Source organism: Cupressus sempervirens, chromosome 10 (assembly GCF_028749045.1).
Source record: "Cupressus sempervirens isolate cs-2001-9-10 chromosome 10, ASM2874904v1, whole genome shotgun sequence".
Classification (NCBI taxonomy): Eukaryota; Viridiplantae; Streptophyta; class Pinopsida; order Cupressales; family Cupressaceae; genus Cupressus; species Cupressus sempervirens.
In genome coordinates, this window is record NC_143127.1 from 427,357,758 (window position 1) to 427,383,773 (window position 26,016).

The following is a 26,016-nucleotide window of genomic DNA, read 5'->3' on the forward strand; positions in this document are numbered from 1 at the left end:
GATGGCACACCAAACATAGTAATATGGGGGTATGTGCATACAAGGGTACACCTTGTTAACATCCCAGCTTTCTCAGTAATGATCGGAGCCATACATGTTGCTCTGTGTGATATGATTGAACTTTTTTCCACCTTTGTTGATAACGTTAGTTTTGGAGTTTACATTTTCCAAGTTGAATGTCAATATTTAAAAGGATCCTTTGAAAAGTTAAGCCTCATATTCTTGACATAGGTGGAGGAGAATTTACTGCATGACTAGTCAACCCCCCAGTAACATACTTTTGTCTGTAATAATCAACAATGGTACTAATGGCTGGTCTCAAATTTTCCTTGATTTTATTCCACATGTGCTGAACGGTGGTGTAAGGTCAATTTCACAAGGATTCTGAGTGCTTTATACTTTTCACGCACATTTTCAGTAATCAGACATCAATAATTGTTGTTAAGTTTACAACTTTCCTCAGTAAGGATTTCTATAAAGAGTCAACCCTCACATTCATGGCATAGGTGAAGGATAACTTTTGGTGCAGCAATTGCAAGCCCTTGTCAATACTTTGGTCTCTTATAGCCATCAATAGTAGAAGGGTTATAGTTAATAATGTACTTTATATGCCTTTTGTATTTAGTTTTATCATTTCCCTATCTGTCTCTTTTCTTTTTGATGTGAAAGTTAGCTATGAGTAGGCAGGGAGCTAGCTTTTGATCCAGAGATCGTTTTGCTGGTCACTCATTAGTCTACAATCCTTTCCATTTTTTTTGGATTTAGTGTGGTGTTTGTTGGATATTGTAGCTGCCATAGAGATCTCTATCTATGGGCGTTAATACTGTTATGGTCACCTTCAGCTGAAAAGGACATTAATGATAAATTGTAATGTTTACTATGATTGCTTTAGTGAAGTCATTAAGGTATATGTTTTGTCTACCATAAATTCAATGAGGTGTGTGCAGTGGTTGTTTCAAGTGTTTTCTTGTTTTCATTCAGGTGTATCATGTGGATTTGTTATTCATTTTCAAGCCTTATGATATTGTGTGCTAGCATTTTTGGGGCTGTTTCGTGTCCTTCAATTTGTTTCCAATTTGTGTCATTGCTTTATTCTCCTTTTCTCTATTGAAGGATGTCATGGCACTAAGGTTACTTCATGATTGAGGTGGTTCGCATATCTGTCTGTGCTTGACTAGCTCTTCAAGTGCCGATATTTGTTGTCATCCTTTTCATGGCTGGTAGTCATGGCTTACTCATAGTCCTTCTTGAGAGTAGAGCTTTCGAGCAATGAGAGTCGTTTTGTTTTGCAGGTGCATATTAGGCATTTGTGTGGCTATTCTAAATTTAGTGAACTCTATGCAAGCTTGTGAGCCATGTAGAGAGTCAAGATTTGTAACCTCAACCTTTGGTCGTGGTAAGTTCCAATGCTGTGTGTAGAGCCATCTATTGGGTTTCAAATTTTGGTAATTGGAGGTGTGTTCGAATAGCCTTTGTCAGGGATATTTCTCTCTTCAATTGATGGTTAAAATTTTCCCAATTGTTGATGACGATGAGATATGCTTGTTTCTTCAATTCTTTTTTGTGTCTCTTTAGGTTTTTTTATTGCCATCGGTTAAGATTGATGCATCAACTTTGGCATTGTTGTTTTCCTTCTTTGATTATGATCGTGGCTTTCTTCATTTATTTTTGTTTGACACATATGCTCTATTTTGTCTTTCACTTCGAGACATAGAGGCAATTTTAATAAACCATATTATATTTTAATCACTACCTATTGCTATTCTTGCATTTTATTTGTCGTTGCTAGGTGCTCTCTTTCCTTCCGGTGTTTGTTATTTTTATTATTCATTTGTATAGCTCTATTAGACGACAGAGCATACATCGTGTATGATTGTGCGAAGTCTTAGTCAGCATTAAATATTCATTATTGTCTAGTAGTTCAAAGCATAAGGTTGTGTAATTGAGAGACTACGGTCTCACAATTTGGAGCCTAATAATTGGGTTGATGGCTCATGGAAGATAAAATGTACAGTCATCCACTGCAAGTATAGATCTTGCTATAGCTGAAGATAACATTGGTGAATTTGCACGGACATAAGTTTGTATGTTGAGATAAGTATCCTATGATTATTGAAGTTCTGTCATAGAGTTGAAAATAGTGATTGATTTTAAACACTGATAGTTAGTTCTATTAATATCCTTCTTGGTTGCAGGATGCAACAAGATGCAATAAGATGAAGATGTTGCTTTGATATGAGATGCAGAGGGAGCCCATGATTTAGAGGGAGATGTTCAATCTCAGAGGGAGGTTACACAAAGTCATCCTTGTTGAGAGGAAGTCTTTGTTGAAAGGGTATTTCCATCACTCTATACATGCAGTTAATGAGTTTCCTTATCTGTGATATGTTATGAATATTGTAGGATATTGAGACTCTTGATGGAACCGAGTCTCAACTCTTAACTTTTCCCTTGTGAATTATGGATTCTTATTTATGTGAAATAAATTAAAGTTGTAAGGTCAAACTGATAACTCTTTCATTTATGAGAGATTTATAGTGAACATCATGTAGAGAGAGTCCATGATGTCATTACGTTGAGAGGTTCCGAGATGGGAGTTGGAAGTCATGGTGAGAGAGTATACGACTGTATCATGTTGAGAGAGCCCGTGATAAAATGCTGGTTGTAAACCTTACTAACTTGTCATGTTGAGAGATTCCATTACAACATCACGTCGAGTGAGTTCGTGATGAAAGGTGATTGTGATTTTTGTAGATTTGTCGTGTTGAGAGATTCCATGACAACATCATGTTGAGTGAGACCGTAATGAAAGGTGATTGTATTTTTTATAGGTTTTTCATGTTGAGTGGTTCCATGTTTATGAGTAATTGTTACAGGTCTATCATGTTGAGTGATTCCATGATTATTAACAATAAGTCAACTGTTCTCGTAGTGTCATGATGACGGATTCCACGATAACATCATGTTGAGAGAATCCGTGATGAAAAGTGATTGTGTTTCTTGAGAGATTGTAGCTGCAATAGAGATCTTTATCTTTGGGCTTTAATACTGTTATGGTCACCTTCAGCTGAAAAGGACATTTATGATAAATTATAATGTTAAATATTAAGACATGTTTCATGCAACATGTGTTGAGGCATGAAAATACAATGAGTTGTATTTGAAAATAAAGAGTTATGTTTTGTAAATTGAAGAGACCTTTGGTTGTAATGTGAAGAGTCTCTTTTATGTTGAGTGACCGATTTGAGTTCGAGTTTAAGTTCGGGTTAAAAGAGCTGGTTTGCTAGTAAATCAAATTTTTGAAATGGGGTTTGGGTTTGTTAGTACAAAAACATGTAATATATTTATATATATCTACATACATACATATGTATGCAGCCTATAAAAATGAAGTAAGTTTAGAATGGCACATAGTATCATAAAAATAACAAAAACACTATAAACTTGTAATCTTAGCATCATATCTATTAGCAACACCAAAATATTAAAATAATATTGAGTTCAAGTATCATTGTTTAGACTTTCAACAATTAGAACTTTATGTTAAGTTTCAATCATCTAATGGATTATCTAAATCTTCATCTTCTTCTTCTTCATCGAAGGCATTAGTTGGTTCACAAACATTGTCAATGTTATTGGCATCAACTTCACTAATAAGATTCTTCCTTTCCATGTTGTCCAACGTTTATTACTTTTTCTTTATTAAAAGAGTTTGTTTATTTGTAATTAACTTGAAAAATGTTATATAAGTAGCTTGCAACTCCCTTTACCTATTGAAGATGTTTAATGTTTCATATATGATGTATCAATGTATAGAGCTGTTAGAATATATAGTCCACCAATATAACTGAGATGGGGGGGGGGGGGGGCGGGCGGGTGAATAAGTTATGCAACTATTATCACAAATATCAACCTTGTCAATCTTTAACCATATGAGCAATATAATTAGAAACCTTAACAAGATGCTCATGTACAATAACATTAGATATGTTAACTAGGGAAATTCTTGATCAGAGGGAAAACCTCGGTGGGGATGATACTCACAAGATGATGTACTAATATAAATATTCTTTGTTAGAGGATGGACCCTGTTAAGAGTCTATGAAATACATTCAGTACATATCAGTCCTTGTTAGAAGACTTTGAATCCCTGTTAGAAGATTCCAACCCTGTTAGGAGTTGTAGAAGGCAGATGGACCCACTGTCCAAATAGATTTAGGGGTAAGGCCAATGAACCCATTGTCCAAATGATCTCCATATTATTGCTTGCAGAATAATAGAAATGAATAGTTTTGCTCCTTCCTCTTTCTCTGTCCTGTTAATCGGACTTCTTCTCCTTTTGATCTTGTAACCAGATCACAAATCTCACATCCAATAATCCTTGGATCACTTACTCGCATTCACCAAATACTCTGCTCCTTTTCATACTTCCTTGCACACGTCGCAATTGATACACTTCATACAATACACTTTACAAACAAGGAAGACATCTTTCCTTTATACCATATCTTCAAATGAATTCCCTGAGTCAACTTTGAGGCTTTCCCAATTAATTATAATAAGATAGTTAATTAATTAGTAATTACAATAGCACTGTCGGCTCACAGTGTACAATTGCTCACACATGCGATACTAGGGCTTGTGCACTTGGTGACATCACCATGAAACTGTCTTTTGTCGTTGACTGACTGCGCAACTCCAGACTATATCTCTGTTGGAAGATATATTATAATCATCTCAAACTGCTTAATAATTACTCTGTCTCTGCATTGCTCTGTGTAAATTAGGCACATCTTCTGTACATCTTCGACTTACTTAATGCGTATTGAACCACAACATCAGGACACAATGTAGAACATGTCCATGACTTCGCATCACCAGACAAGCAAAACCTTGTCCGTACAACTATGATCTCTGTCTGTTACTCTGCCAGTCCTCACAGACTTACTGTTATGGCGACATCAGTGACAAACATAGTCACGAATGCAACATGTCAATACACTCCAATGCTTAGGATACTCCCCCAAAGGAATACCATCAGAATTCATACTAACAATCTCCCCCTTTGGCATTGATGACAACATAGATGAAAAACATCTAGGTTCCAAGAATACCAAATAGTACTCTGCTATGCTTTTTTTTGCAAATCCTCTTCATTAATCAAATCTGAAACCCTCTGGAGCACTGCTTTGTTCAACATCTTCTTTAGGATCGGCAATAGTTGTTCACACGCTAAACAACTCTCAACTTCTCCCCTATACATCAATCTATACTTATCTTCCCCTTTGACATTAATAACTCTTGATGCTGCATATCTCCCCCATAGAGATACTCCTCCTTACATGAATCTTTCTAAATCTCCCTAATAAAGTAGAGGTTTTTATGCACTCTTCTCCCATTCATACTTAGGAGATGTTTTTCATGCACTCTTCTCCCCCATTGACATCAATGACAAAGACCTCATTATGTCAATATACTGTTCTAATTCTTCAACTAGGTCGAGTGTCTAAAGACATTGTTTGTAATGTCCCCAATATTAGGGTTAGATTGGGACACTAATACTTGCAAAATAAATGTTAGGATTGAATACTAAAAAGTAGAAATATATTATTTTCTCCTTATTTCTAACTATTATCTCGTTCTCATCTAGCCATTTATATAGGGTTACGCATCTCTTGCATTGGCACGATAGCCATTTATACAAGGATCTCACTTCCTGCACTAGCACTCCAAGATTTCATCAATCCCATCTTAGCCATTTATATATAGATGACTCCTGACTCTATACTGACATGAAGCCATTTATATAAGTGAGCAATGTCTCCTTATACTAGCACTATGGGTTCTTAATCATTTTGTAAGAAATATATGTACTAAATAATTAATTAACTTATATTCATAAATGTCACTTCTAAAACCAATACCAATACCTTAGCAATTTCTTGTATATATTATATATAATTATCTACATAAAATGGGAATAATAATGTAAGCAGTATACATTATCTTAGTCATTTAATAAAGAAAATGTACTTACCTTTGTATGTGCAACCCAATATCCTTTACTCTTATAGATAAGTGTGGCACAATTCTATAACTTATGTATGGGTCGGATTGCTCAAACACTTCCATGCTTGTGGCCTTGTTAGACGTCTGCTTAATATATTGGTGCATCGTATTCTTAACTACTTCTCCCGAATGTGGTATCCGATGACGTTTCGATCCATGTCACCCATTATATTCAATTGAGTTTATGCAGTGGCTGATGTATTCTCTTTCCAACGTGGCTAATCCCTGAGTGGAATGCAGACTCACGTGGTGTGGACAGTTCGGAGGTGACGTGGTCTTCTGCGTTGATGCTTCCATACTACATGTGATATGATTAGGATGGCATATTCATATGTTATGGTTCAAGTAATTTCCACGTCACTTCTTTGGTTATGGTGTTCACATGTGGTGACATGTCTATAAACTTGTGGGTGGACTTATTTGCATGGGATGCATATTTACCTCTGCTTTTCTTATCAATTGCCTTTCTTTCCTGATGGTTTTCTTCCTTGTGCCCTCCCTTATTCCATTCATTGGAATCCTATTATGTACCGCCCAAATGTGAAGGGTCATGTCGCATGGTGTGTCCAAGGTTATGGGGCCCACATTGTATTTGGAAGGGATATGACCCACAGGTTTGATGTGATGACTCAAGGTTGGTCACTTTATTATGTTTATGAATCTTATATATTAAATAAATAGTTAGTATTACTTATTTATAAACATATATTTGTTTATTTAGTATGTAATAACCAAATAATTTACTATAGATAGAAAATATTATAATTGAGTTAGCATTTCATTCCTTAATCAATTGTAATTTAATATCAAATTCCATTATTAGGGGGGATATTACACTATTCAAGAGCAAATACCAAGAGTCCTTGATGACTCAACTTATCACAGATACTCTCCCATACAGGAAGCATCAACATTCAGTGCAGTCAAACAATAGTGCTTTGTACCATTGGATTGATGCAATCTCTACATCATCTATTCTGAAGTAGGCAGGGGTATAGCCCCAAGCATACCTTTGAAATACTAAATGTATCTTTAGGCAAAAGCTTAGTAAAGATATTTGCAATCTAATCTTTAGTACTGACATACTCCAATTTGATCTTATGCTATCTTTTCTCTCAAAACATGATACTTAATGGGTATATGCTTTTGTGTTAGAATGCAATACAAGATTCTTAGACATACTTATTGTACTTGTGTTATCACAATATATGATAACAGGTTCTGAAAATTCTATCACGATATCTTTCAACATCTGCTTCTTCCACATAACTTGATTACAATTATTTGCTGTTGCTACATATTCTGCCTTAGTTGTACTCTATGAGATACAATCTTTTTTCTTACTCAACCTAAAAACCAATCTTCCTCCAAGAAAGAATGCTCTACCATTGATGCTCTTTCTATCATCCATACTACCTGCCCAATCTACATCAGTATAAGCACAGAGTGAAATCACTTGATTTGTCATACCATATGTCATAATTAGATGTTCCTTTTAAATATCTGAATGTCCTCTTCACTGCTGCATAATGATACTCCTTAGGATCAACTTGAAATCTAGCTACAATCCCAACTGCATTTGCTACATCTGCTCTGGTGTGAGTCAAATATTGCAATCCTCCAATCATGGATCTGTACTTCTTCTGCTCAACTGTAGGTGTCTCATCTTTGCTAGATAACTTGTGACTAGTTATCATTGGTGTACCAATAGGTTTACAACTTTCAATTCCAAATCTCTTCAACAAATTTGTCAAGTACTCATCTTGTGAAATGAAAATACCATCACTATCTTGTACAATCTGCAAACCTAAAAAGAACTTCATTTTTCCTATCATACTCATTTCAAACTCATTCTTCATTTCTTTTGCAAACTTATCACTTGCTTCATTGTTACCTCCAAGTGTTATTTCATCAACAAATATTACTATTATCAGCAAACCATTTTCAATTTCGTTCAAATATAAGTTATTGTCTGCAGTACCTTTAGCAAATCCAAGTTTTGCCAAATACTTGTCCAACCTTGCATACCAGGTTCTAGGTGCTTGCTGTAAGTTTTAATAGATCGTGGTTGGTGTAGACTTATCAAAGTGTTTTGGTCTGTATTCTAGGTTATAGCACTGGTGTATTTTTTATGCAATGTTAGATTTTTGATATTCTTGCTGTGATAATATATTATCCTTATCTGAGATCAGTATGCCACATTATTGATATGATTGTTCATATATGAGATAGGAGTAAATACATATACATATTGAAGCACCACCAATTAGGGGCATGACCCTACGTGGTCATGCCTCAATATGCATATGGACTGATGTCGGTTCATATAGATTAGTTAGTCAAAGTTAACATAACATAAATCACGATTTGAGAGACCCGACTTCAAAGCGAACATAGCAATTAACGTAGGATGTCACCCGGCAATACAAGCAGTGTGACAGGGATGTAACCATTTGGCGACATTGTTATTAATGACCATTGTAATCTTAATACAAAGTTAATCTGCATTAAATGGTTCTTTTGAAGTAACCGATATATATTTCGATGAAAAAACAATTCATTTATAATGAGAAGCGACAATGTTAAACAAACAGTAATTACATTATATATATATATATATATATATATATATATATATATATCAATTACAAGATACTGTATTTGCTAATATCCTTAACACTCCCTCTTTAGCAATGAGGGATTGAAACTTCTACATACAGTTAAATATGATTTAATTATATTTGATAGGATATGGTATCCGGCAAAATCCGGTCTAAAGAATCATAATAGCTGATTTTCATGATGTCCGACAAGATCCGGCCTATAATCATGATGGATATCAATGTGTTTCGTAGAATCTGGCCTAATAACAATGGCACCAATAATTTTCATGATGTTCGGCAAAATCCGGCCTATAATCATGATGGATATCAATGTGTCCAGTAGATTCCGGCCTATAACAATGACATCAATAATTTTTCATGATGTCTAGCAAGCTCCGGCCTATAATCATGATGGATATCAATGTGTCCGATAGAATCCGGCCTATAACAGTGACACCAATAATTTTCAATACTTTTGGTATTAAAAATTGGTCATCTATTAATAAGATCGTCACCTTTCAATCGAGATCTTTAAACAAATATGAAAGATCGTCACATTTCATTTAACAAGTTTGCAAACAATAAGTTAATATAATATTCATGAATAAATTTACAAAGAAATGTGGTTACATGTTTGTCATACCAAGTCTAGATCTAAAATACTCTATTTTCACTCTTGCAAGAGGTTTGATAATTTGTTTTAACATAGATTAGCTTGATCACATTCCTGTAAACCATGTCTCTGTTATAGTTGTAAGGAGTCTCAATGTGCTTTGACCAATTGTGGAACACTGGATTTGTTGAAAGTTTGATCCAACTTTGATTATCACAATGGATCACAGTGGAATCTAACTTCTTTCCAAATAATCCAAATAATAGTTTCCTTAACCAAACTGCTGCACGTGCTCCCATGGATGCTTCCATATATTCTGCTTCAATAGAGCTCAAAGCAACTGTAGGTTGTTTTCTACTGAACCATGATATCATTGCCGATCCAAGGCTGAAGCAACATCCGGAGGTACTCTTGTGATTTATGGAACAACCAACCCAATCAGAATTAGTTTAGCCTTCAAGTTTGATTTCAATATTTCTGTACCTTAGTCCAAGACCAATAGTGCCACATAGATATCTCAAAACATGTTTAGCAGCCATCAAGTGTATTTTCTTAGGTTCACACATAAAGTGACTTAGTACATTCTTAGAATAACAGATATCAGGTCTGGTGTTTACCAAAACCATGAGAGATTCAATAATTTGTTTGTAGAGGGTAGGATCAATAGATTCTGTATGTGCTGCTTCCTCTTTTAGCTTGTGTCGATTAGTTTCTAGTGGAATTGCAAGTGGCTTCCTGCCCATCATGCCAAATCTATTCAAAATATCTTGAGTATATTTTCCTTAATTAAAGAATATGTAATCTTCCTTTTGACATACTTCTAGGCCGAAAAAATAATGTAGCAAACCTAGGTCTTTCATGTCAAATTCAGCGGCAAGCTCTTGTTTGCATTTAGCAATAAGATGGTCTTCACCTGATATCAAGAGATCATCAACATAAAGAACCAATATGATCATATCTCCATTAGAGATTTTAAAATAGATATTAGAATCAACTTCATTTTTAGAGTATCCTAATTTGATGAGATAGCTGTCAGTTCTTTCATACCAAGCTCGAGGAGCTTGTTTCAGGCCATACAATGCTTTATTTAGTTTATATACATAAAGATTTTCATTTTTTATCACAAAGCCTTTAGGCTGTTCAATATAAACTTCTTCATTTATGACTCCATTTAATAATACAATTTTCACATCCATTTGATGCACCTTTCATCCTTTCGCTGCTGCTAATGCAAGAATTGTTTTGACTGAAGTGAAACGAGCAATGTGGGCAAAAGTTTCTTCATAATCAATGCCTACCTTCTGTAAAAAACCTCGAGCAACAAACCTTGCTTTATGTTTCTCAATGCTCCCATTTGTTGCATATTTGATTTTAGAGCCATTTAGAAGAGACAACAGATTTGACTTTTAGTCTAAGTACAATGTCCTAGACATCATTTTGTACTATTGATTGATATTCTTCAACCATAGCATCTTTCCACGCTTGACAAGTTAGAGCTTCTTCAATACATGTAGGTTCAGATTTAGTGAGCTCAGTTACTAGTGCAGTATAACTTGATTTGTTTTTGGTTTTCTTGACTTCCTTAGTAATTTCATCTGGTTCAATGTCATTTTCTTCAATCATTTTCTTGCCTACAATGGTCTCTTTTTGATATTTGAGACGTGTCTATTTTTTGCATCCTGTACTAAACTCGTTCCTTCTGATATATTCTCCCTCTGAATTTCAGGTTGTGTACTTTCCTCTAAGTTTGTTGAAAGCTCATCATTTGTGCTTATAGATAGTTTTACGGTAGCGTTTTCCTCGAATATGACATCTTTACTTACCTCTACTGATCTTTGTCCAGGAACATAGATTCTGTATCCTTTTGAGTTTCTATTATACCCAACAAATTTCCCTTTTTTTCTCGATGGTTCTGACTTAGTTCTTCTTTCTTTAGGTATATGTATATACATAGGACAACCAAAGTGTAGGTTTTGGTCATGAAGCATAGCTTTTGCTGCCTCAACAGTAGTTCTATTTTTTCTTTTGGCTACCCCATTCTATCGAGGATTATAAGGTAGTGTATGCTCCCTCTTAATCCCAACAAATGTACAAAAAATTTTGAAATTCTTAAAGGTATATTCTCCCCCATTGTCAGATCTTAGAGTTTTAATTTTCTTTGACACTTGATTTTCCACCAATTCTTTGAATTCTTGAATTTTGATAACACTTCATTTGATTCTTTAACTTTTAGAAAGAAGATCCAAGTCTTCCTAGAGTAATCATCGATGAAGGTTATCCAATAGGAGTAACCTCCTAGGGAGAGAGTTGGCATGGGCTCACATAGATCAGAGTGAATTAGTTCCAGGATTGATTTAGACTTGTGTTCACTGGGAGGGAAAGGTTTTTTAATGTTCTATCCTAGAGCACAACCTTTACATATACTTATATGTTTAGAATTTAAGGTTTGGAATTGCAGAGGTGATTTTTCCTGTCTTTGGTGGTGAACTGAAACCAATATGCCCAAGTCTTCTATGCCAAATTTCATTAGAGTTTGTTATTTCATGATTAAGAGCTTGGTTTTGAATATTACATAGTTTATATAAGGTCCCATCTCTAGTCCCTATGGTGATAGCATTTTTTAGACTTGAGTTTTTAGGCTAGTACAAGACTTTGTCTTCGTTGAATGTAACTTGAAATCTTTCATCCATTAATCCAGAGATTGAAATTAGATTTCTTTTTATTCCAAGTACAAATAGATTATCTTTCAACCTTAATGTAACTTTTGTCCTTAATTGAATAGAGCAGGTCCCAATACCTTTGACTGGATGAGTGGAGTTATCTCCAATAGTAACTCCTTCAGATCTGTAATTCTCAAGTGTTTCAAATTTGTCCCTGAATCCTGTTATATGTCGGGAAGCACCACTATCTATTACCTACACACTTTCATTAGAGTTTATCTCACTTGATAAAGAAGAGTAGAATACTAGATTTTCATCTTTCTTATTTTTGGCTAATGAGGCTAAGATTCTTTCCCTTTCAGGACATTTGTTGAAGACATGTTCGAATTTCTCACACTTTTAGCATTTAACTTTGGAGAGATTAGTACAGTTGAACTTATTATTCTTTTTCTTATAGTCATGTTTCGTTCCTTTAAATTTCTTCTTTTTCTTTGATGATTTGGAGCTGAGAAAAGAGCTTGATTCTCTCCCTCTTGATTTGATACAATACCTCTAGAAATTAATCTTGACTCTTCTGATGTACAATCAATTTTTAGTTGATCAAATGAAGGAATTGAAGGTCTATTGACAACTTGAATGAATGCTTCCCATGATAGTGGTAATCCTCTAAGTGCTAATATAGAGAGTTCTTGATCTTCTACTTTGTTTCCAATGGAATTTAGGTGATTTTTAATTTCAGAGATCCTTCCAAAATAATATGAGATTGTTTCTCCCTTATTCATTCTAGTATTCATCAGTTGATTCTTCAGAGTAATCAATTTGCTTGAGTTGTTTATTTCAAATGCATTTTTTATTGTTGTGAATACTTCAAAGGCTTTCTTCAGATTTGAAATGGAAGGAAGTATGTGATCCTTTACGAAGTCTACTATTATTTTCTTGGCTTTATTGTTTCACCTTTTCCAAGTGATTTTTTTTGTTTCATCTTCAGAAATCAGATTATCAGATTCAATGAAGGATTTTAGTTCTAGTTCTTCAAGGATTGTGGTAATCCGAATTTTCCATGAAAAAAGTTTACAGCACCTTCAAGTCTATCTTCTACTCTTAGGTTATTTGACATGTTTGTAGCACTTTTGATAGTCTCTCTACCAACTAGGCTCTGATACCATGTAAGTTTTAATAGATCGTGGTTTGTATAGACTTATCAAAGTGTTTTGGTCTGTATTCTAGGTTATAGCAGATTGGTGTATTTTTTATGCAATGTTAGATTTTTGATATTTTTGCTGTGATAATATATTATCTTTATCTGAGATCAGTATGCCATGTTATTGATATGATTGTTTAGATATGAGATAGGAGTAAATATGTATACATATTGAAGCACCACCAAGTAGGGGCATGACCCTACGTGGTCATGCCTCAATATGCATATGGACTGACGTCGGTTCATATAGATTAGTTAGTCAAAGTTAACATAACATAAATCATGATTTGAGAGACCCAATTTCAAAGCGAACATAACAATTAACATAGGATGTCACCCGGCAATACAAGCGGTGTGACAGGGATGTAACCATTTGGCGACACTTACTATTGCCCATTGTAATCTTAATACAAAGTTAATCTGCATTAAACGGTTCTTTTGAAGTAACTGATATATATTCTGATGAAATAACAATTCATTTATAATGAGAAGCGACAATATAAAACAAATAGTAATTACATTATAATTACACACACACACATATCAATTACAAAATATTGAGCAAATGTTTCAATACTGTATTTTCTAATATCCTTAACACTTGTTACAGACCATATAGAGCTTTCTTCAGTTTGCATACCATGTCTGTTTCTTCTGTGAGAGGGAATCCTTTAGGCTGCTCAATGTACACCTCTTCTTCAAGTTCTCCATTTAAGAAGGCTGATTTAACATTCGCCTGATATACTTTGAACTTCTTACTTGCTGCATAAGCCAAGAACATTCTTACTGCTTTCATTTGGGCTATAGGGGCATATATCTCCTCATAATCTATTCCTTCTTGCTATGATTATCCTTTGCACACATGTCTGGCCTTGTTTCTTACAACTTCACCTTGTTCATTCATCTTGTTTCTGAACACCCATTTTGTTCCTATAACGTTCTTGTCTTTAGGTCTAGGAACTAATTCTCATGTATCATTTTTCACAATATGATCTAATTCTTCCTTCATTGTTTGAATCCAATGACCATCTTTACATGCTTCATCTGTGCTTTTAGGTTCAACTTGAGAAATCAAACACAATTCCTCATTAACTTTGTTTCTTGTCATCACTCCTTTGTCTTTGCTTCCAATTATATGCTTAGGGGGTGATTCTTTGTCAGATTCCTATTAGAGGTAGGAGTTGCTAACTCAACTCTTATCTCATCTCTTGGTTTAGACCTCTGTTCTCTTCTTTGTTCAACAATTTGTACATCATTCTGCAGATCATTGTTAGTCTGAATGAAAACTTAAACATTCTGTCTAATGATTCTAGTATTATCTTCTTGCAGAATTGTAATCTATCGTCTTTTCTTTTGTTCCAAACTTTTCATAAACTTTTACACTTGCACATTCAACTATTGTCTCGGTTCTATGATTAAAACATCTGTATGCTTTGCTTTTCAATGAATAGCCAATAAACACACCTTCATCACTTCTTGGATCAAATTTACCAATGTCATCATCTCTTTTAATGTAACACTTGCTTCCAAATATTCTGAAGTACTTAATTGATGGTGAATGACCAAACCATAGTTCATAGGGGTTCTTGTTCATACCTTTTCTAATCTATACTATGTTCATAGTGTACACTGCTGTATTGATTGCTTCTCTCCAAAATGTCTTGGATACATCATTCTCAAACATCATAGCTCTTGCTACCTCTAATACTGATTTGTTTCTTCTTTCAGCAATCCCATTTTGCTCTAGAGTCTTAGGTGAAGATAACCATCTCTTAATTCCATTCTTTTCATAGAATATGTTGAACTCTCTAGAGGTGAATTCTCCTCCTCTATTTGATTTCGAACATTTTATCTTAACACCAAATTCATTCTCAACTCTGTTCTTAAATATCTTAAACTTATCAAATGCTTCAGACTTTTCATTAAGAAATGCCACCCACATCATTCTAGTGAAATCATCAACAAAAATCATTAAATTCCTTTCTCCGTAGAATCCTCTTGTCCTTGTAGGGTCACTCAAATCCGTGTGAATAATTTCCAGCTTCTCTGTGGTAGTGAACTTCTTGTTGGGAAAAGATACTTTCTTCTGCTTAGCCAAAATGCATTCTTTGTAAGCAACATTAGTAGGCTTTGTTATCTTAGGTAAGTCTCTAACTGCAAATGTGTTGCTGACCTTCACAATGTTATCAAAGTTTATATGACAAAATCTCCTATGCCATAAGCAATTGTTATCCACTTTTGCAACTAAGCATGTCATTTCAGTAGGATTTAACTGAAATACATTACCTTTGGACCTTGTCCCTCTTCCAATTAGCTTACCATCTTTATCCTTAATAATGCAAGTATTCTTTGTGAATTACAACTGATATCCTTTGTCCACCAACTATCTAGCACTCAACAAATTATGCTTTAGTCCATCAACAAAATAAACATCATTAGTGTTAGTCTTTCCATCGAGTGTAATAGATCCTATCCTTGTGATGTGACAGGCTGCATTTTTACGAACTCTAACAATACCTCCATCATGATTTCTGATTTTAACAAACTTATTCATATCACCAGTCATGTGTTATGAACATCTATAGTCTATTATCCAATCAAATTTCTTTTCAACTTGGGATACTAAAGCATTTTCTTCTCTAATTTCTCTATCAAGGTCATCTTCTTTAATGGCTACAAATCCAAGCTTATTGTCGCTTTCACTTTGAGTTCTTTCATCATATTCCTCTTCTTCATTTGCTTATAAACAATTCCTAGGTCTTCTAGGCTTAAACTTTCCTTTATACTTTTTCTCTCTTTTAGGACATTTAGATGCATAATGACCGAACTCATTACAAGTCCAACACTTAAAGATATTCTTCCCATTTGGTGCTTTTCTCACAAGAAGAGTTATATCTTCTTCGATCTTCCTTTCTTTATCAGATCTGGTTCTACTGTTGCTATCAAAATCTCCATGAGTACTTGTGCTTTTAGACAAACCTGGCCAAATACTTAAGGCACCAAATATTGTCTCCATTCTTGTTAAATCTCTAGACTGTCTCAGACCTGCTTCTGCTGGTTCCAATCTTCCAAGCAACATTTCCCTGGTAAACTTCTTAGTCTAGGGTATAAGTAATTCAATCATCTACATGACTTGCTTGAATGGTGGTGTCAAAGTTTTCAGGATTTTCCATACAACTTCATCTTTTTCCTTAGTTCCACCATAAGATTTAATCCCTGCAACAATCTCAGATATTCTACCAATATAACTTCTTACATATTCATCTTACATCATTTTAGCATCTTGAAAAGAACATATCCAGTTTTGCAATCTTATCCTTTTTGTATGGTTATTACCTTCAAAGATAGATTCTAATGCTTTCCAAAATTTATGAGATGTTTGAAGTGATTTTACCCGACTGTAGAAATTCTCTGGAAGAGCTGATAGTAATGTTTCTTTGGCTCGCATGTTACACATGAACACATCTCTTTCTGCTTCACTACATTGTTCAAGCTTTTCTTCTTCCAGAATTGTCTTGCTACCTATTGTCAAGAGCCAATAACCTGGACCCATACATAGCAGATGAGTCTTCGTCTTCTCCTTCCAACTGTCATAGTTGACCACATCAAATCTAGGACTATCTTTTCTGAAAAGATTCACTATTGATCTCTCAAAGCTGTTAAGCTTTTTTTTCAAGGACCTGGTACTCTGATACCAATTGTTAGAGTATATAATGCACCAATATAATTGAGAGGGGGGGTTGAATCAGTTATGCGACTATTATCACAAATATCAACCTTATTAATCTTTAACTATATGAGCAATATAATCAGAAACCTTAACAAGATACTCATGCACAATAACACCGGATATGTTAACTAGGGAAACCCTTGATCAGAGGGAAAACCCCGGTGGGGATGATACCCATAAGATAATGTATTAATATAAATATTCCTTGTTAGAGGATGAACCCTGTTAGAAGTCTATGAAATACATTCAATACATATCAGTCCTTGTTAGGAGACTTTGAATCCCTGTTAGAAGATTCCAATCCTATCAGGAGTTGTAGAAGGCAGATGGACCCATTGTCCAAATAGATTCAGGGGTAAGACCAATGAGCCCATTGTCCAAATGATCTCTGTATTATTGCTTGCAGAATAATAGAAATGAATAGTACTGCTCCTTCCTCTTTCTTTGTCCTGTCAATCGGACTTTTGCTCCTTTTGATCTTGTGACCAGATCATAAATCTCACATCCAATAATCCTTGGATTGCTTAGCCACATTCACCAAACACTCTGCTCCTTTTCGCACTTCCTTGCACACTTCGCAATTAATAACTTCATACAATACACTTTACAAACAAGGAAAACATCTTTGTTTTATACCATATCCTCAAAATGATTCCTTGAGTCAGCCTTGAGGCTTTCCCAATTAATTATAATAAGATAATTAATTAGTAATTACAATAGCACTATCGGCTCACAATCTATACAACTTCTCACATGTGCGATACTAGGGCTTGAGCACTTCGTGATGTTACCATTAGATTGTCTTTTGTCACTGATTGATTGCGCAACTCTAGACTATATCTTTGTTATAAGATTTTGGCACTACTCTCTGTAAATCAGGCATATCTTCTGTACATCTTCGACTTACTTAATGCACATTGAACCACAACATTAGGATACAGTGTAGAACATGCCCATGATCGTGCATCACCAGACAAGCAAAACCTTGTCCGTACAACTATGATCTCTGTCTGCTACTCTGCCAGTCCTCACAGACTTACTGCTATGTTGACATCAATGACAAACACAGTCATGAGTGCAACATGTCAATACACTCCAATGCTTAGGATACTCCCCCAAAGGAATACCAACAGTATTCATGCTAACAAGAGCTTCCAATTATTCGAATAGGGATCATTATCAACAATTGGATGCCAAAATTTTACTGGAAAAAATCTTGAGGGTTAGTTTAATTTGATGTAATAAATATTTGAACTTCAGAAAATTTTGTTTGTAATGCCAAAATCTTTATTCAAATTTTGTACTAATTGTTTTCTGCTCTAAATTATAGAATATTTCCAATGGAACTATACCTGGTTCACACTCTGTCTACATGGGTCTGCCCAAGTTCAAGCTAGGTTTGACTCGAAGGAACCAACCTGCTTGGGTTCAAACCCAAGTTGAATCCAATAGGGAACTGGGATCGGGATCAAGAACCAGGCAACTAAGCTTTTATGTTATATATATCACATTAAGCGAAAGGCATTGTACACTTGAATATTTTGATCAATGAAAGTGACATTTTCGGTTGTGTGGCTGGGTTTTTCTTTTCATTCTAGAAGGGTTTTCTCAGGATATTAATGTGTCTCTTGCATCTATTTTGGCTATTCCTTATTGTTGTTATCTCTATTATCAGGGCATAACCTAATTGTGTTGGCTTCATGAAATAGGGATTGTGATTTGTTAACAGTTCTACTTCTTTGACATGCTCAATGGGATCTAACGTCATATAATTTCTACTATTGGGACTTGTTGAAGTGATTTTTATTCTACTACAACATGCAAAATCGAATACTTAGTATTGTAGGATGAAACATCAAATTGCCAACTCTCTCTTGAAGAAGGATGCTTATCAAATCTCCCTACTTTTAGGATTAAATTAGGATGAGTAATAAAAAAATAGTTGGTAAAGTCATAACAAATCAAGAAAATGTTCTACCCTTTATCACATGCACACATGTATTAACTATTTCTCGTCCCCCTTGTTCATTTGGGATGTCGTCGTATATATATTGCCAAACCCCTATTTAAAAGTCGCGACCAAGGGGTGTTAAGTATATGGACCCTCTATTAGATTTTAGGAATTAGATAATTAGTAATGTTTTAGAATGTTATTTAGGGATAATTATTAATTTATATCAATATATGATATATTTTTTGTTGATAAACATATATTTATATTAAGCTAATATTTGCTTGGTATATAAATGTAATTTATATTTGATTATAAATGTAAAAATGACTTGTGTGATCAAATGAGACAATCTCAAGGTTTGTTCTTGTGGTGGAATTTCACCCAGTTTTATGATGTGATATTGTGGTTATCACAAAAGGACTTACATTGTTTAATCAATGGATATCAACTTGAATTTAACTTCTTCTAACCAACAAAACTACAAGGGAAAGGGTTTAGATAGTCTAGTTTGCTCCTAAATGCAAGAAACTTTGGATGTCTTTGTGACTCTACTAGACTTAGTTTAGCCATTGACATCAGCGAAGCTAGTGCTATCTCCTAAGGTAAATATAAGATGTTCAAACTACCACTGTTCCATTAACATTATCTATCGATGCTTATCAATGTGCAAGCAATAATCGAAGTTAAGTTTATGATTTTATGCCATTCAACCACGTAATGCATACTTACAATCAACAAGTAGCTAGTGGTTTGGTCTATAAGTGAATTCACCAAAGATGCTTCGAAAATATCTTCCATTCAACTAAACACCACTCTAACCAACATGAAATAAAAAACTGTTCCTAAGATGGAAATGTAGAAACCATACAATACTCCAAAATGATACACAAAATTTACCATGAAGACCAACAATGAATTAAGAACAATTTGGCATCATCATAGCAACAATTTCAACAAGTCTCCCCTACTCTACTCTACCTTTAATCTATTCTCCTCTAATTTTTTTAGTTACAATGAGAAAGCCTTGGCCTTTTATAGTTGTTCAATTATAGTGAAGGACCAAGATTGATTCAAGATCAAGGGTGGGGATTTACCAATTACAAACCTTAATTAGGGTTGTCACACTATCATCCAGTTGCATGAAGACAACACCCTATGGGCCAATAAGAAAGTTACAATGCGTTTGAGAGCTAATGAGAAAATAGGTAAGGTAGAGATACTAGATGCCTTACACATGTATACTAGGCATATTATGATTGAATAACAAACTTGAATTTTTTGATTGGTTGGAGATGGGTGGGTGCCATCTTAACTTCCTTATTTAATAGACTTGATCATTTCTTTGTTCATGAGAAATTATCTCTTGATACTTGACATTATCAAGTCTTCAATTGTGACACATTCCCTAATTACTTCATCTTTTCAAAATTTCTCTATCTTTTGAAAATATTCTCATTCACACAATTTTGAGCTTGCTTGTACTCGCAAACTTGATGTTTCTTTCGATGCCTAGACCTTGATTGTCTTGAATTGATGAATCCTTCATAGAGTTGGATCTTTCAAAGTGAACTTGGATTTACTTGACATTATCAAGTCTTCAATTGTGACACATTCCCTAATTACTTCATCTTTTCAAATTTTCTCTATCTTCTGAAAATATTCTCATTCACACAATTTTGAGCTTGCTTGTACTTGCAAACTTGATGTTTCTTTTGATGCTTGGACCTTGATCGTCTTGAAGTGATGAATCCTTCATATAGTTGGATCTGTCCAAGTGAACTTGGATTTCCAAAGGAAATTCATGTTGGTGATGATTTTCTCCTTTTTGTAGATATATGCTTTTTCCTGTGCAAAATTGTTCTTCAAACTCCCTTTTGGTAATTTGATCTTGAACCACCTTCTTGCTTGAATTTTTAGAGTTTGATCTTCCCAACAAGTTTCTCCGTTAATAATTACCTTGCAAAACAAACAAGAATTTCTAAGTTGCCGATTTGGATTTGGGATAGGTTTGGGTACAAGAATCTAATTCGTGGATTTATGGATTTTTTTTTCCAGTATGATTCATATGGATTTGTGTGTGTGTGTGTGTATATATGTATTACATATATGGATTCGTGTGTACTTATTCCAAATTTGGCTTGCGGGTCCTTGGGGATCTGTACTGGATTCCATTGGGTCCGTGTGGATTTGTGACCGATGTCCAAATTTGACCTTGTGGGTTCGTTCCGATCTGTGGATCCAGATGGACCCACACAGTGATCTAGACGAACCCACAAGGTTTGAATTTGACCTTGTGGTTTTGTCCAGATCCGCAGATCGAGACAGACGGACAAGGTGATCTAGATGGACCCACAAGGTCAAATTCAGACCTTGCACGAATCTGGGCTCGTAGGAAAGTTTCATTGAGTTCACAAAATGATGTGTACAACTACAAATGATATTAAGGAAATCTGAAAGCTTACATGATATGAAATTGCATCTAGATTTGCTTTAAATCGATCACGTTAAGCATGTTTTATCCCCGATTTATCTTCTTTTGCAAGTTGTAATTCTGATTTTGCTTGTTTTAAAGCCCACATAACTTTCTTTTGTGCAAGTTCTGAATTCCGATTAGACAAAATCAGAGATTTGGCTTTTGGAATTTCATCAAAATCACCATTTTTCTCAATAAATCGCTGCCATCATGTCCTAAGTAGTTCGCTGCTTAAGAGGAGGTCGATCTGTTTTTGTTTAGTGGTGAAATGAAATGTTCTCTCCTCCTTGTATAGTCAACTGGGTGAAGGGGTGCAAGTCTCTAGACAAGGCCGAGTTAGCACATTAATTAAATCAATTGATTAGAAAAATCGCACCTCTTCAAATTTCATGATTAATTCAAATTAATTGGTAATCATTTTTTGTGTGAGTTAAATTGCCTCCCTTTCATAGTGCGCTAGGTTTCTTGATCTAGCGTGCACCTGTAATTGATCGACATGTGCCCATCATTTAGCCTGAGAGAGGGTGGAATTCCTTCCTCTCTTGGGCTTGACCCAAGATGAGTTCACTCTATACCCAACATTTGTTGATTCCCTTCACATTTTCATGTTTTGACCTCAATTCTCCAGATTTGACTTGGGACACACGATTTTGAAGGCCAATTTCTCCATTCTGTTTCACAGCCATTTTCAGATTTTCCAATTGTTTTCAGTTTTTGTATATAAAAGTTATCTGTGCTTTTGATTGTGAATCTTAACCTCCATGCTTTTGATTTTGATTAAAAGACACACTAAGGGTGAGGCTTTGATGGGAAGATTATGGGAGTGGAGTCTCAAGAGAGGCTGAATTTCACCCCTTTCTTGGGCTCGAGAGCCCCAAGGAGGACAAAATTCTGCCCTTCATTGGGCTCTTGTCAAGTGAAGTGTCATACGAATCTCTATCAATGTACGTCAAACGTTTTTGCAAATTTGACTTCTTGTTTTCCTCATTGATTTGTGTTAAGTTTTATGATTATCAGACTTACTGGTATAGATGATCTTTGTCTTTGATCCTTTCACTAACTCCTTATAACAGTTTGTGACAGATATCTAACTTTCAGTATATATCTGATTTAAAGAGGACAGTTTACAATGATAATAATCAGTGATAATCAAAGGTTGATGGCTATCAATCTGATTAACGAGATTGAATTGGAAAGTGAGATTGTTTGAATGCCACAAATGACTTGAAGACTGAATTATAAAATGTGTTCATTGTGCATCTGCTGCTGTTCGAATTGCATATAATTAAGTATATGAGGAGTCATGTCCCCAGTGGGAGTGATTCCTCAGATAAGTCACTCCATTGGGAATGTGATTCTTGGAGTTACGTGGATTAGCAAATAACATTCAGCGATAACCAGTTGACTAATTCAGTCGGTCAACATTGCTATGGTCAATCGGTGTTTGGACAGATTTGTTATAAGTTGAAAAGATATATATATATATATATATATATATATATATATATATATATATATATATATATATATATATATATATATATATATATATATATATATGTATGTATGTATGTATGTATGTATATGTTTTCAATATAGATATTATCCTGATTGAACTGAACATTAACGATTTGGTTTCGAATGCCTTCAATTGGTTTCAAGTTTTCAGCATTGCAAGTGTAAAGCAAATTTAGAGAAAAGCTGGGGTGGAATCACGGAGCCCAATGGAGGGTGGGATTCTGCCCTTAGCTGGGCTCAAGAGCCCCATGCAAGGTGGAACTCCAACCCTTCTTGGGCGTGAAATATCCCTAACTGGATATTTACTCGTTTTTCCCTTTTTAAATATATTCAAAACTAAACACATGCAGATGTATTATGAACACAATCGAAACTAGTAGAAATCCCCACAGATATTTGACTAGCTTCTTCTTGAATATAACATTCAAACTCAGATATAGGCAAATGTAATACAATACAATAATAAACCAGAAGATTCTCCACAAGATAATAACCCGTTATTTCCAAAATAACATTCAAGATTCGAGCGTATAACAATGCGTTACAAACCAGTAAGATAAAACCAACAAACTCTTATAACTCCTTAAAATGTGTTATTGCATTCTACAACAAAAATACAATAACCAGCACAGACAAATCCAATCTTAAACACAGATTAACAGTCAAATTGGAATACTAGAATAAGAACCTTTAAGCGCAATTAAAACACTTGAACTGATGTCTCCCTAGACAATGGGTTTGCGTCCACTGTCTGCCGGTATGAGGGGCTATGTCCTCATACTAGCTGAAAGCTGAAACTTTTTGAAGAACTCTCACAAGAGAGAAAACTGAACTGAATCATAAATCAAACATGCAAATGAAAGAGTCTCTTCTCCTTTTATACCCACAGTTGTGACTCTTTGACTTCCCTCCTCGCTTTTCGTCTTATATCCACTTGTCCTTTTTGCCCACTATATAACATTAAATTGACCTTTAATATTTTGAGTCCACACTCTCCAAGTCAATTTTAATATTATATAATATGCCTTCAACATTTCTAATGTCCCAGAAAAAGGGGACATTACAAGGCACGACCCAAATTCGTTGCCTTTAAAAAATATGTGTAATTGGTCTAAGCTTCCAATTTTATTGTTGATTTCGCTTGCCGTTTTCACTCAACTAAAACAGCAAATCAACTTATCCTTACAAAAATTCGCCATCAACAATTTTTCTTCATTTTCAGCAGCTTAGATGATTTTCAGGTCTCAAAATTCATCTTTGAAGTGTCCCAACAAAGGGTGGAAATCCGAACTATCTTGGGCTCTGGAGCCCAAAAGAGGGTGGAATTCTGCCCTCCCTAGGGCTCTACCCATGTAAGTCCTCCTTTAACACACTAAATGTTAACTCCTTTTTTATGTCTGCACGTGTCTTCAAAACTGACTTGAATATCACTTCCGCACCAAAGCTATTTGGGTTTATCTCTCTCTCTTCATTTTGACTTAATTTTTGCTTCCCTTAAAGTCTTCCATAAGCCTCTTGAGGGTTGTGATTCCTACAAAACTTCAAAGGCAACTTTCTTCTCCTCACAATTCCCACAGGCTTGCCTCATACTCAAATTTCACATATCTCCCAAAGTTGCTCCAACTCATCACTTAAACTTAGAGACTTGCAAAATTGCCACCAAGACTGCCTAAGATCACTACTTCTACTGCCAAGCAAAAAGATGGGCTTCCCATTTGCAATGGGGTGATGGTGTGAAAACCTCACAAGAAGACTCTTTCTCAATTCGCCCTGGAATTCCCAAATGGGGTTTGGATTATGCTTGCGGTTGTAAATTGTCAACTTAATATAATAATTTTCTGTTGTCTGCTGTCCTTGATAATTATAGCAGGCATCCTCGGTTTTTGTGAAGGAGCAACATTATAGGGGATCGGGATGTCATATATCTGTTTCTTTTTCAAATTGATGAGCAGGATTTCTTCCTTTCTGTTCCCTGACTAGAAGTAGACACATTAACATCCCTCAATTTCTGCGGCACAAGCAAGCTGTATTTTATGTTACACCTTTTACAATCTGTTAGTTTCATATTTTTTGATTGCTTAGAACTTCTCTAATGATAACTCTCAAGATGCTATTCAGTCATATAAGAGAAACGTTCAGACCCATAACATTTTTGGCTAGCTTCAAAAACAACATTTTGGCTAGTGTTATAAACAGCATTTTGGATAGTTTCGGAAAGAAGCAGAATGTAGAAGAAAACATCAGGACAAAGAAGAGAACATGATGGGTAAGGTGGAAGAGGTGGCAATAATTTTGATAAATGTTCTTCAGAATTCGGGGTGGCCTTTTAGACAACCCTGAAACTTGTGCTTCTTGCACCCTGCTTCCTTTGTTGCTTAAAAGTTAACTATAATCAAAGTATAGCAACAACCTTTTCTTCAGAACACACAAAAGGATAAATTTTCTAGTTCTTTGTATCCTTTTAGATTTTCTCACAAATAGTTATTGCTGTTTGTGTGATATCATAATGTGACTGTTCATGATATAACTGAGCATGGGAGAGGGCTTACAAAGTCATGTCTGATGACAAGCCTTATGTTTCAAAATATTTTTGAGAGAGATTTTTATGGTCTCTACAATTTCATTTGATCTTGCATTATTGTACCGGGGGCATTTCTATGTGTTCAAAAGTTAAAACATTACAAAGTAATAAAAATGTCTCATTAATTATCGGGTTTCACCTTTACTTCAGGATTCATTGGTGACACAAATTTTACAAATTTTGATTTTGCGTCTGTAGCAGATTGGTTCTCAAGATATTGTTTAGCACTGTTTATGTTTGCATAGTAGCATTCTGTTTACATGAAATTCAGTTACTAGGGTTTAAAACAGGAAACGAGGGAAAAATATTTGGCAGATGAAGAATGCTGAAATACTCAAAGAAGTGGATAAAAACTACTATTGTAATTTCATTCTCAAATAATGTGAAGAGAAACAGAGTTCAAGCACAGGACATGAATATTCAATGTTGCCAATTGCTCTCACACTTTTGATAAGTATCAAATTGCCAATCAAATACCCTGCACCCATTAAATCTTAATTCTCTATGCTCTTTCATCCAGTGTAGATAATAGCAATTTGTTCTATATTCAACTTAAAACCAGAGCAGGGGTTTCGGTGTAGCAGAAATTTTTGAGGCCACAGAGACCTTTATGG

General features: G+C 34.9%; 1 protein-coding gene across 1 annotated transcript in view; it reads left to right on the top strand.

The window, feature by feature from the left end:
- Positions 1-26,016, top strand: part of LOC149534537 (uncharacterized) — a 101,419-nt gene that overhangs the window by 22,122 nt on the left and 53,281 nt on the right. The window lies entirely within an intron of this gene.